General features: G+C 41.4%; 1 protein-coding gene across 4 annotated transcripts in view; it reads left to right on the top strand.

Annotated features, from left to right (window-relative positions):
• The first annotated feature begins 2182 nt into the window (after window positions 1–2182).
• ppm1ba (protein phosphatase, Mg2+/Mn2+ dependent, 1Ba) overlaps window positions 2183–13756 on the top strand; it is a 137031-nt gene continuing 125457 nt past the window's right edge. For 2 of the 4 annotated variants that reach the window (XM_041211742.1, XM_041211759.1), the window contains exon 1: window positions 2184–2471. The gene's annotated coding sequence lies outside the window, so the exon portion shown is untranslated. Of the gene's footprint in view, window positions 2472–13756 lie in introns of all 4 variants that reach the window. The other 2 variants (XM_041211733.1, XM_041211753.1) reach the window with 2 other exon arrangements.

The following is a 13756-nucleotide window of genomic DNA, read 5'->3' as shown; positions in this document are numbered from 1 at the left end:
GTAAAGTGGGGAATATGCCAGGCCATGAGGTTACAGATTGTGATTGTATACAACTCTGCTGCTGCTGATGACCTGCAGCACCTCATGGATGCCCAGTTCTGAGTTGCTAGATCTGTTCAAAATCTATCCCATTTAGCACGGTGGTAGTGCCACACAACACGATGGAGGGTATCCTCAATGTGATGACAGCACTTTGTCTGCACAAGGACTGTGCAGTAGTCACTCTTACCAATACTGTCATGGAGGTTGGTGAGGATAAGGTCAAGTATGTTTTTCCAACTTGTTGGTTCCCTCACCACTTGCCACAGACACAGTCTAGCAGCCATGTCCTTTAGGACCCGGCTATCTCAGTTAGTAATGGTGCTACCGAGCCACTCTTGGTGATGGACATTGAAGTCCCCCACCCAAAGTACGTTCTGTGTCTTTGCCACCCTCAGTGCTTCATCTAAGTGGTGTTCAACATGGCGATCAGATGAGGGGGTGGAAGCAGGTAATCAGCAGGAGGTTTCCTTGGTAATGTTTGACCTGTTGCTGTGAGATTTCATGGGGTCCAGAGTTGATGTTGAGAACTCTCAGGGCAACTCCCTACTGACTTGTTGATGGAGAATTTACAGAATCACATTTTACTGATTGTGTCTGACTGAATAGAATTACTAAGCAAAAGCAAATGCTTGAATTTTTGCATGCAAACAGTTCTCATTAACTTGGTCCTGCAGTCTGGCTGTTATTTTCCATGCCTTGTTGGCAACAGCAGAATAGAAATTTTCAGCACCTTAAACAAGATCGTTCAGTTGCCAAGTGCTGCTGGACTGTACAGACCAGAAAGGTTCCAGGTTTGATTCTTGGTTTGTCTTGAGTTAGCCACGGTCAACCATAGCAGCAGCATGCAACTACATTTGTCTCACAACTCAGGTTGAAGGTCTAAGACTACATGCAGAGGGATACGTTGAAGCTTGGTGAAGCCACGAGAAAGGCTCAATGGGGAACAGGCAAGGTTTAGGATCCTCCTGCTATTGTACCTTAAGGGGCTGAAAGTGGTGTAAAATCTTTTGGGCAGTACATATCAGGAACTGTTTATTAAAATGTAAATGCACTCTGATTGTAAGTGGGTGAGGCATCCAAAAGTGTCTTGTACTGGATTTAATCAAATTGATCCGTGTTGCACTATGTGAACTGCTACATTCAGATGTACTGTAAGATTTTACGAATAAAATGTATTTTTGGAAAAAAGAACCACTCTGTATTACCCCCTCTAGATTCTGCTACTGATCCCACCTCCCATGATCAAGTGCCTGTTGTAGCAAAGCTGTGAAGACAGGATTTGAAATTGCTTATGCTTTTCTCATGACACTTTAGCCAGTGCTTAATACAGGCTTAGACCTGAAGAATAAACCCCTTGTCCTCGTGGGACGTGGTCACTAGTAATCAATAGAGTTTTAAAGTAATTATTATAGTACATGTAAAACAACTTCACTAAATGGGAATAATCACTTCTTAACGGTTAAAAGGAAAATTTCGAGCAATGCATCGCAATCTGGGAAGTGGTTGACAATACAACTTTGCCTAAGTACACTCTCACGTTCAGGGAGCGCATCCCTGTTGCCTTGGCAGCTTCAGCACAACCTAAAATAGAACCTCAGCACGTCACGCATGTGGCAACCGAAAATCTTCTGATACAAATGTGAGACAGGAAGAAAAGGAATTACTAAAATACGTAAACAAATGTCTTAAGTGTGCCTTGATTTCAACATAATTGACGTATTCTTTAGATCCATGATTTTGATCAGATAAAAGGGTACAGTACAGGAGGGATGGTTGTGGGCAACCTGACATCATCGACTCCTATTGGCTGCTGGTGATTTCATCCCCGCAACATCTGGGCACAAGCTGCTTCCAAGGCAATAGGGGGGCGGAGATCAACCTGCGTGACGAAACAATCGATTGACTTGCCATCCGGTCCAATGGACGATGGAGCTTGATGCATTCGGACCAATGATAAACGAGTGATGAAAAAGGAGGCGGGATTCAAAAAAAATAAATTATATGTTTGACGATAAAATTGGGCCGATTAAAAATTCTACAGCGAATTTCTAGGATTTGAAGCGGGAGGAAGAGGGAAAAGACATACACACAACCTCCCCCCATCACCCAACACAACTTTGGTTAAATTGTTAGCTGCGTGCGCCCGCCCGCTCGTAAGCGCCCATCTTCATGGAGTGAGCGGTCGTGGCGTCTGTTTCTTTTTTTCGGCCCGCACTTATTTCTTGTTTTTTTGAAAGGGATAATTCTTGATGTCCGCCTGAGACGTCATTAAAATGTCTGAAAATGTCCGCCGCTGTCAGCTGCAGGCACTGACGAGTAGCAATATAGTATAAAATAGTATTTTGAGAAAAATATTTAAAAAAAAATTGACCTCGCGTGTAAATCAGAAATCGGGAACTTACAGCGGGCCAAGGCAGAAAAAAAAAGGAGTAAGTAGCCGGTTTTAAATATCTGGGAGGGTCACCATGTCGCTGAGTGTGTGCGCCCCACATCTCTATCCGCTTCTGCCCCAACTCAATCTCCTCACTACCCCAACCCTCTTCCCCCCCACCCCTTCCTCCTTTCATCGCCTCCCTTCCACGAGAGGCCGGGGCTTGTAAAAAGGCTTAGGCCCGAACTACATTTTTGTTCCGAAAGTGTGTATGCGTTACTCTTACTATTTTCGTATATAAAGCCAGGATTGGCACATCATACATAAATCGGGTGCTACCAGAATCTGTATTTGCACAGAAGAGAACTCCTGCCTTAAACAGTGAAGATCTTTTCTTTCAAGATAATTTTTCCAAATATACTGTTATTTTAATGAGTTTGAGTTTGATTTTAAATACGCTGGTCTTTGGGTATTGCTGAAAATGACATCAGTGCCCTTAACTGAGGAGCAGGCTAAACAAGGGGCTTGGAGAAAGGTCATTGTAGGCCTCTTGTGTACATTACCTATCCAGACTTGTGTTTGACAACTGTTTAGTGTTTTTTTTTAAACAAATGGAATTAAAAAAAAAATTGAAAAGGAAGTAACGGTAAAGTGTACGATATGTGCAATGACATTTTCACTTTTGTGATTTTAAAAAGGAGCTGACTGTTTTAGATTTCAGCTGATTTTGGATTAAAACGTAACATACTTAGATACATCGCTGCCTTTTTTTTAAAAAAAGGGAACTTTTAAATGGACTGACAATCCATGTTCTTGCTTATCATAAAAGTTAACCCTAATATTTCCCTGCAATTAGCAGCTTTGGGTTCTTGAGAATCCTGACAATACTTTGCAAAATGTCTTTAATGCTGTTTTTCAGTTTTGACGCTTCCCATACAATTTTCTATAAATCTATTCATGTATTTCCGTGGTTTAAATATTAGTAGTTCTAAATTGTATACTTGTTGGATCAGAATTCCGTTCTACTAGTTGAACTCTTTGGTTTTTTTGAAGCTTTTATTAATTAAATTTATTTCATTAATTGCTATTTTAGGATTTTATCTGTGTTTTCAAGTTAATCATATTTGACAGGTTGAATGTGAAATATTGTCTCTAATTTGTTTTAGCCTTGTAGATTTGACAGATTTTTTTTGTAGAATAGCATTATTTTGGTTGACTATTTCTAGTGTTGCAACGCAGATTATGTGAAAGGCTAATCTTATGTCATGATATCACTGTTAGGCCATTGTCACAGACTTCAGACACTCATATTGCAGTTCATTTAAACTGTGTTATAAATATCCCAGCTTTGTCAAATCCAAAACTGAAGTCATAATCTCAGGACTCTATTTTACTGGCTAATTTAAGAGGCCCTAAGACTGATTGTAAAATATTTTCTCTATGTTGCTGTGACATCAAGTAAATTCCAAGTACTGTATTCCAAAAAGTAGAGAAAAACAGGCTTCTGTTTTAGAAACTGTATGTTTGCTGCCTAGTTTACATTTTTTAAGATGACCGGTCTTAATAACTTGAGGATGAAGAGTGCTAATTTGTACTCGAGTGGCAGAGATTGTAAATCACTATTTTGCATAAATTTTGTAAAAATACATGAAAGCAAGATCGTAGGTATACCTGAAGAAGATGTGGAAGAGCCACTACTAGTAAATAAGTATTTGAAAGCGAACTGTATTGAATAAAAGTAATGGAGCTAAAAGTAGGTAAGTCACCAGACATAGATGGAATGCATCCTAAAATATTGAAATTTTCAGAAATATTTTGTAGCAGGAGCTTTGACAAGTGGAAGGTGGCAAATGTTACACACGGTTATGGAAAGGGGAAAGGATAAACCAGGAACTAAGCCAGTTAATGTCATTGTATTTGTGTGTAAACAAGTAGAATGCATAATATGTGATAAAATCACTGAAAGCTTCAAAGAACACGGGTGAATTGGGAGCAGTCAGTATAGAGTTTTTAAAGCGTAAATCATGCCTAACTAAGATAATTTCTTCAAAGTAATCAGTATATGAACCAAGTTAACTTGGTGGTATACATGGGTTTTCAGAAGATTGAATAGATGTCAGGTAAGAAATTTACAATGAAAAATAAGGCATGTGTTATTTGAGAGGCTGTAGCTGCATGGATTAAGAGATGGATGGCAAATTGGGGGTGATGGACAGAAAACTAAGAGTACAGGTAATTGGATGTTTTCCACATTGCTGGGAGGCGGGTTACAGGTTGCAGGACCTGTTGTTTACAATTATTGTAATTGATTTGGACATTGGCACAACAGGAATTTTAGGAAGCTTGCTGATACCGAATAGATAGGTAATTTCTTTCTAACAAAAAAAATGCTTCAAAGCTAGTTTAAGAGCCACAGTCTCTTAGTAGGCAATTGAACTGGATTGTCAACAGGGAAAGGTAAAAGTGGACAGAAGCAAGTTTTGGACTATGTTGGGGAAGGTGAGGGATTTTCAAGGATACTTCTAATGTAAGATGCAGAAACGCATTATTGCAAACAGAGTTTTTTCGTTTTGAATGTACTAAGTAGTGGCCTACATTAAACATTAAAAGGAACAAAAATTCTTGCATATAAAGATAAAACATTTTCTCACCGTTTGAAAAGCCTTAAAGCACTTTGAACCATTGGGTTTTACAGCATGGAAGGAGACCATAGGACTTATTGTACCTGCATTGTTTCTATGAAAGCGAATCATTCAGTTCCATTGCATAGCTCTTCCTCCATTCATCATTTTAAGCTCTAATATTTCAAATGTTTATCCACATCTTTTAAAATCCGTTACGGACTTCTTTTCCACCATAGTTTCTGATGAGGCATTCTAGACCCTAAAAATCCAATGCATTATTTTTTTTTTAAATCCTAAAATCTTTTCATCATGGCCTTTAGCTCATGCTCTCTAGTTACTGACTTGCTGACCAGTGAAAATAGTATTTCCCCTATTTACCTTTTTCAAAAGCCCTTCATAAGTTTGATGTGCTCTTTCAGATCTCCCCAGCCTTCTCTACTCTTTTAAAAAAAAGTTTCTCTTACCTGGACTTGTAGCTAAAACCTCTCATCTCCAATACCACCTTAGTGAATACATAGTCTCTCTAGGCCATCATTGCATGCATTTTCAAATGGGACGCCCAGAACAGGACACATGATTCTAATTGCAGCCTGAATATGTTTTAAGATGTAGCCTTAGCTCTTTGCTTTTGTATTTGATGCCCTAGTTTTAAATCCTGAATCCCACATCCTTTAGTAGCAATAAAGAAGAAAGATTTAGAAACATGGGAATAGGAGTAGACCATTTCACCCCATGAGTCTGTTTCTGCCATTTGGTGAGATCATAGCTGATCTGCATCCTAACTCCATTCACCTGCCTTAGCTCCATTTTCTTAATACCCTTGGCTAGCAAAATCTACCAATCTCAATTTTAAAATTATTAATTGAGCAGCTTCTGCCTTTTGTGGGCATTTGATTTTAAGGTTATGTTCTGGAGTCCCCCACCAGCGGGAAAGTTTTCTTCTCTCTATCTGCCCTATCAATTTATTTCAAAATCTTAAAAGCCCCCAAATCAAGTCCCCCTTAACCTTATATCTTCCAGGAAATGCAAATTTTGTTTATGTAATCGTTCTTCATAATCTGACCCTTGGAGCCCTGCTTCCTGGTGAATTTACATTGCACTTCTTCCAAAGCAACTATATGCATTCTAAAGTGCGGTGACCAAAACTATGCACAATACTCCAAATGTGATCTAACCAGAACTTGTATAACTGTAACAAACCCCCCCCTCCTTTGCATTCTTGCCATCTAATTATGAAGGCTAACTTTCCATTAGCTTTTTTTTATTGTGCCTGACTTTTACATTTTAGTGATCTGTTTACGTGGACCCCTAACTCTGTTCACGTTGTCGTTATTCCTGGCTTTTCAGCATTTAAAAAAATTGTTGTATCCACCATTTTTTGGTCCAAAATGCTGGACCCTTACAATTACCTGTGTTGAAATCCATCTGCCTCGGTTTTTCTCACTTCAGTCTATCAATGCCTATTTGTAAATTTAGGTTCCTTTCTACACAGTTTACTGTGTCACCAGTCATTGGATATATGATTCTAAAGTTATCTAAATCATTAATAAATGTAGTGAATAGTTAAGATCCCAGCATAGATGGTTATGGGTTACCATTAGTCACTTTCTTCCAATTTGAGTACATATCTATTATCCCTACTCTGACTTTTACCATTTAATCATTCTCTTAACCAGATCAATAATTTGCCTTCAATTCCATGACCTTTTAATTTTCGCTAACAGTATCTTATGTGGAACCTGATCAAATGTTGTTTGGAAGTCCACGCGAACGACATTTAAAGACATGGCCATGTCTACTACTTTAGTTACTTCCTCAAAAAATTCAGTTAGATTCATTAGACATGCCCTGCCCATTACAAATTCACGTTGGCTGTCTCTAATCAGCTTACATCTCTATAAGCGCTTAGTCCTTAATTATGGATTTTAATAACTTTCCCACAATGTATGTTAGACAAACAGTTGTAATCAGTTTCAGTCTTTGATTCATTATTAGTTTCCCTGCGACGTCAGGTATACTATCCTTTTTCTCTGCAGTGAAGACTGACGCAAAGTAATGATTCAACAAGTCTGTCATTTCCTGATTTTCAATTGCAATATTACCCACATCTATTTTTAGCAGCTTTCACAGTCTCAGGATGCCCCAAAGCACTTTGCAGCCAGTGGAGTATTTTTTGAAATATAGTCACTGTTATAATGTCGGAAAGAATGTATTCTTGACTTGCTTTTCAGGTTTTGATGTATCTGAGTCCTAAGTGTCTGCTTTTCTACTCCTTTTAAAACTTTGCCATTATGCCCCTTTATTTGTGCCAAAACTTGTTACCTCACATTTTCTGCATTAGATTATAGTTTTTCTCCCTATATGTCTCTGCCTCTCTTTCCTCCTTTAAGACACTCATTAAAACCTACGTCATTGACCAAATTTTTTGTCATCTGTCCTAATATCTCCTTTTGTGAATCGGATTTTGTTTGATAACACTCCTGTGAAGCTCTTGGGATGTTTTACTGCATCCAAATGTACTACTTAAGTGCAAACTTTTTTTTAACTTGTTTTCATAATGTGGAAAATCTGGCAAGGGCACATTTATTATGTGACCCTAGTTGTCTGAGAAGGTAGTGGCCATTCACCTTGAACTGCAATGATGTTAGATAGGGAGCTTCAGGATTTTTACTTAGTGTTGATGAAAGGACCATAACTTGTATTTATATAGTGTTGTTAACATAAGAAAACATTCGAAGGGTCTTCACATTACCTTTATGAACCACATATGGAAATATTAGGGCAGCTGATCAAAAGCTTCGTCAAAGAGGTAGGTTAAAATAGAGTCCTAAAGGAGGATAGGAAGATGGAAATTTTTAGGGAGTGAATTCCAGAGCTTAAGGCCTGGACAGCTGAAGGCACGGACACAAATAGAGTATCAATTAAAATCAGGGATGCTTAAGTAGCTAGCGTTAAAGGATTGCATATATCACTGAGAGTTGTGGAGCTGAAGGAGATTAGAGTTTAGTGGAAGGGTGAGTCCATGGAGGGATTTTAAAACAAGGATGAGAATTTTAAAATTGAAGTGTTGCTTAGTTATCAGCCAATGTAGGTCAGCAAGCACAAGGTGATAGGTGAAAGGGACTTGGGGTGAGGTAGAATATCGGCAGCAGAGCTTTGGACGCTCCCAAGTAGGCAAAGGATCGACTGTGAAAGGCTAGCCAGTAGTGTATTGCAAACGTCAAGTTTAGCAGTTGTTGGTTGTCCCTTGATTTGAGAATGACATCTACTCAAGGTTGTGAGTTTCTGGCATGGATTTTTGTGTGACAGCAGGCCGATTCCTGACCCTCAGATCTTTGGGTACATGGGGCAGGACGTCCCTTGAGATAGTGGGATCAAGAGTGCAGGATTTGCTTCCTTTTGTTTCCTTCTGTGCCGCTGCTCTACCACATTATTAAGGTGCCAGGTCTCGGAGGTTTGATGGAGAAGTTTTTGCTGTTCTGAGCAGTTGGTAGCAAACTCCTCCTGGTCATTAAGTTCAGTGCCACAGCACTTCAGTGAGAGTTTGAGTGTCTTTGAAGTGTTTTCTTTGTCCTCCCCAAGAGCATTGGCCATTTGAGATTAGAGAGAACAGGTACTGGCAAGTGAGATGGTTTTCAGCCACCTGGACACAGTGGCCAGTCCATTGATTTTGGAGGAGTTTTGCCTGAATGCTCTGGAGCTGACTTCAAGAAGGATGCCAGCGCTTGTTTGACAGTCCTTCCTTTGAACCTGGATGATGTGGTGGAGGCATTGCTGGTGGGACATTACAAGTGCGCTTGTGTTTCGCTGGCACGTGCGCTTGTGTCTCGCTGGTACGCACTCCGTGTTTCACTGCAGTACAGGGCCGTAGTGATAACTGCTCAGTGCACTAGGACTTTTGTTGACTTGCAGAGGCCTTTGTTGTCAAACACTTGCTGCTGTACTTGATAGAAGGCTGAAGTGGTGCAGCTGATTGAGTGTAGGATCGCCTCATCGATGGTGGCCTTTTGAGAGAGGTAGCTGTCAAGTTATGGAAAGTGCTCAATGTATTCTAGAGTCTCTTGAGCAAATGTGGAAATTGTAATATTTGGCTTACCAGGTTATTTTTATATTCGTTCATGGGTTGTGAGCATCGCTGGCTAGGCCAGCATTTATTGCCCATCCTTAATTGCCCCTGAGAAGTTGGTGGTGAGCTGCCTCCTTGAACTGCTGCAGTCCATGTGGTGTATGTACATCCAAAGTGCTTTAAGGGAGGATTTTGAGACAGTGAAGGAATTGCGATTATATTTCCAAGTCAGGATAGTGAGTGGCTTGAAGGGGAACTTGCAGTGGTGGTGTTCCCATGTGTCTGCTGTCCTTCGAAATGGTAGAGATCAGGGTTTGGAAGGTGCTGTCTAAGATGCAGGTTGATGTGAGTTTTGTTTGGCATCTTTCAAGGACGGGCCGGGTTTCTTGTTTGAAATTGAAGAGATCGAGAGTGGTTTCCAAATCTGGTACAGAGTGGCAATAACACTGTAGTCATCCACAACCTGTACAACATGTATGTTTATGGTGGTAAGTTTGGTTTTGGCACAGAGGCGACTAAGGATAGTATTTTCCATCTAGATGGTATTTAATACTGACACCAGAGGGCAGTTGATATTTGTTGAAGTGAACAGCCACCATTGGGTAGGTCATAACTAGTACGGGGCTACCTCATAGCCTTGCATTCAAAACAGGCCCATAGAAAGGAGCCACCAATCTTCAGCTGTCTCAAGACAGTTGTAGTCATATCATGAGGCAATTGCAGGATTGGGATGAAGTTTCTTGGATATCCAAACCTTTGGCGCACAGTTCTCAGATCCTCGCGGCTTACTGAGTCAAGTGCTTTGGTCAGGTTGATGAATGCAACAAAGATTTCCTGTTTTGTTCTTAACATTTTCTTGGATTTGTCTAGCAACAAAGACCATGTCAGAGTTCCCTCTGGAAAGCGTAAAGCCACAGGAAGTAGTCTTTGGGAGGATTTCCTCAGCCACAGGAAGTAGTTGATTCAAGAGAATGTGTGTCAGGAATTTCCCTGCTATGGACAAGAGGGCAATGCCTTAATAGTTTCCACAGCATAATTTAGCTCCCTTCTTGAAGACAGTTATAGTTGTCACATTCCTGAAGTTGAGCATGGAGTCCTTTTTTCTTCCTAATCCATAGGAAGGGTGCACGGAGTCTTGATATGAGCAAAAGTCTGCCAGATTTGAAGACCTCAGCTGGAATATTATCGGGACCACAGGCTTTGTTTTCTTTCATCTTTAAAAGTCTCTCTACTAAGTCAAAGTGGTGATCCACCTTGAAATCTAGAGATGACAAAGGTGTGAATGAACGTTTCAGCGGCAGATGAGCTGAGGCAGATGTGGGTGGTGTTATGGAGATGGAAATAGGAGGACTTGGTGATAGTATGGATGTGTGTTCAAAAGCTCATCTTGGTCGAGAACAATCTGGTTCAACCTCAGACAGCTGCCAGGAAGAGGAATGGAGTAGTAGTGGGGACCAAAGGCAATGGCTTTGGTCTCCCCAATATTTATTTGGGGATAATTTCTGCTCACCCAAGTATTGGATGTCAGACAAGTCTCAATTTGGTGACAGTGCAAAAATTGGAGGGAGGCAGATTTGGGTGGTGTTAAAGTACATGTGTAAACTGACATTGTGTTTTCAGATGTTGTCCTTGGGGGACACCAGAGGTAAGTATACAGGAATGGGAAGAAAAGCCATTACAAATGATACTCTGGATATGATTAGATGGAAAAGAATGCAACAGGGGAATGCAACCCACCCAGCTAGACGAAGGTGGGGAGATGTGGTCAGCTGAGTCGAAGGAGTTCTGGGAAGGATGTGCAGATTTGGGAGGCAATAACATATTCAAAGAAAGGGAAGTTGAAGATGGGGTGGTAGTTTGCAATTGGAGATGGGGTGATAGTTTGCAAGGATGGTATAGTCAGGAGTTGAATTTTGCAAGGAGAGGGATCATGTTGGCAGAATTGAAGGAGAGAAGGACCGTACCCGAAGAGAAGGTACTGTTACCAATATCACCTGACATGAGAGCCAGGAAGGGAATATTGGTATATAAGTAAGTCAGCATGGTATATGTGTAAGCCTGCAGAATGTACTCTGGGGGTACTAAAATGCTCATCACCAAGTGTGGCTTGGCAGCACCAGTGCTGGCCTAGTCCTTGAGGATATATCTGCCAAACTGGTCTTGCGACAGGTGGTCTGAGAACCAACAAAGGAAAAGAACCTCTTTGACCTCTACCTCAGCAATCTATCTGTCACAGATGCATTGGTCCCTGACAGTATTGGTAGGACTGACCATTGCACAGTCCTTGTAGAGACTATGTCCTGTCTTCACACTGAGGTTAGCCTCCATTGTGGTTTGTGGTACTACCATTGCTAAATGAGAGAGAGGCAAGAGGTGAGAGTAATTGTTAAATGTTGCCCTGATGTCAAGGGTAGAGTATGACATCAAGGAGCACTGGCAAAATTCAAGTCACTGGGAATCAGTGGGTTAGCGTGATACCAAGCACAAAGGAAGATGGTTGTGGTTGTTAGAGGCCAATCACCTCAGTCCCAGGACCTCGCTGCCTGAGTTCCTCAGGGAAATGACCTTGACCCGACCATCTTAAGCTGCTTCATCAATGACCTTCCCTCCATCATAAGGTCAAAAGTGGGGACGTTCACTGATAATTGCAGTGTTGTGTACTATTTGTGATACCTTAGATACTGAAACAGTCCGTATCCTTATGCAGCAAGACCTAGACAACATTCAGGATTGGGCTGTTAAGTGGCAAGTAATATCCACACACACAATTGCCAGGCAGTGACCATCTCCAACAAGAGAGAATCTAACTATTTTCTGTTGACATTCAATGGCATTAGCATTGCTGAAACGCTCACCATCCACATCCTGGCAGTTACCATTGAACAGAAATTTAACTGGATCAGCCATATAAATACTGTGACTACAAGAGCAGTTCAGGGACTGGAAATTTTGTGGTGAGCAACTCTAATCCTGATTCCCCAAAGCCTGTTCACCAGCTACAAGGTAGAAGTCAGGAGTGTAATGGAGTACTGTCCACTTGCTTGGATGAGTGCAGTTCCAACATCACTCAAGAAGCTCAACACCTTCTGGGATAAAGTAACCTCCTTGATCGTTAACCTATCTACACCACAAACATTCAGTCCCTCTGCTACAGGTGCACAGTGGCAGCAGTATGTGCCATCTATTAGATTCAGTGGAAAAACTTGTCAAGCCTCCTTCAACTGCACCTTCCAAAGACATGAACTCCCCCACCCAGAAGGACAAGGGCAGCAGGCACAAGGGAACACCACCATCTTGGAAATTCCTATCCAAGCTAGACCCCACCCTGACTTGGAACTATATTACCATTCCATCACTATCACTGGGTCAAGAACCTGGAGTAACTCCCTACCTAACAGCACTGTGGGTATCACCACATGGACTGCAGCAGTTCAAGAAGATGGCTCACCAACACCTTCTCCAGAGCAAGTAAAAATGGGCAACAAATGTTGGCTTTGCCAGCAGTACTCACATCCCATGAAAGGATAAAAAAAAATTAACAACAGATCTAACAGCTCAAAACCGGGCACCCATGAAATGCTGTGGGCCAGCAGCAGCAGAATTGTATTCAACTGCAATCTAACTTCATGGGCCGGCATATATCTCACTCTACTATGACTATCAAGCTAGGCGATCAAGCCTGGTTCAGTGAGGAGTGCAGGAGAGCATGGCAGGTGTAGCACCAGGCATACTTAAATGCAGTGCTAACCTGGTGAAACTACACCAAAGACCTCATGCTTGCTAAAGAATGGAAGCAATATTTGGCAGATAGAGCTGAGCAATTCCACAACCAACAGATCAGATCAAAGCTCTGTTGTCTATTCAGTTGTGAACATGGTGAAGAACTGAACAACTAACCAGAGATGAGCCCAGCATGTCAGTACAGAACATAAGGCTGAAACATTTGCAACCATCCTCAGCCAGAAGTGCCAAGTGGATGAACCATCTTGGCCTCTCCTGAGATCCCCAGCATCGAAGATGCCAGCCTTCAGACAATGTGATATCCAGAAATTGCTGAATGCACTGGATACAGCAAATGCAATAGGCCCTGACAACATCCTTGCTGTAGCACTGAGGATTGTGCTGCAGAACTAGCTGTGCCTCTTGCTGAGCTAACCCAGTACAGCTACAACACTGGCAATCCCTGACTTTGTGGAAACTTGCCCAGGTATGTCCTATCCACAAAAAACAGAACAAATCCAATCTGCTCCATCAGTATTCTCTCAATCATCAGCATAGTGATGCAAGATGTCATTTCCAGTGCTATCAAATGGCACATGCTCATCAAGAACCTTACTAATACACAGCTTGGGTTATGCCAGGACCACTCAGTCTCTGACCTTATTACAGCTTTAGTCCAAGCATGAAGAAAGAGCTGAATTCCAGAAGCGAGGTGAGAGTATCTATCCTTAACATCAAGGTAACATTTGACTGAGTGTAGCATCAGGGAGCCCTAGCAAAATTTAAGTAATTGAGAATCCGAGGAAAACTCTTCACTGGTTGGAGTCATGCCCAGCATAAAGGAAGATGGTTGTGGTTAATGGAGGTTATCATCTCAGTCCCAGGACACCAATGCAGGATTTCCTCAGGGTAGTGTCCTGGGCCTAGCAATCA

Source organism: Carcharodon carcharias, chromosome 2 (genome assembly GCF_017639515.1).
Source record: "Carcharodon carcharias isolate sCarCar2 chromosome 2, sCarCar2.pri, whole genome shotgun sequence".
Lineage (NCBI taxonomy): Eukaryota > Metazoa > Chordata > Chondrichthyes > Lamniformes > Lamnidae > Carcharodon > Carcharodon carcharias.
The sequence above is the reverse complement of the archived record's forward strand: the minus strand, read 5'-3'. Positions and strand labels throughout refer to the sequence as shown.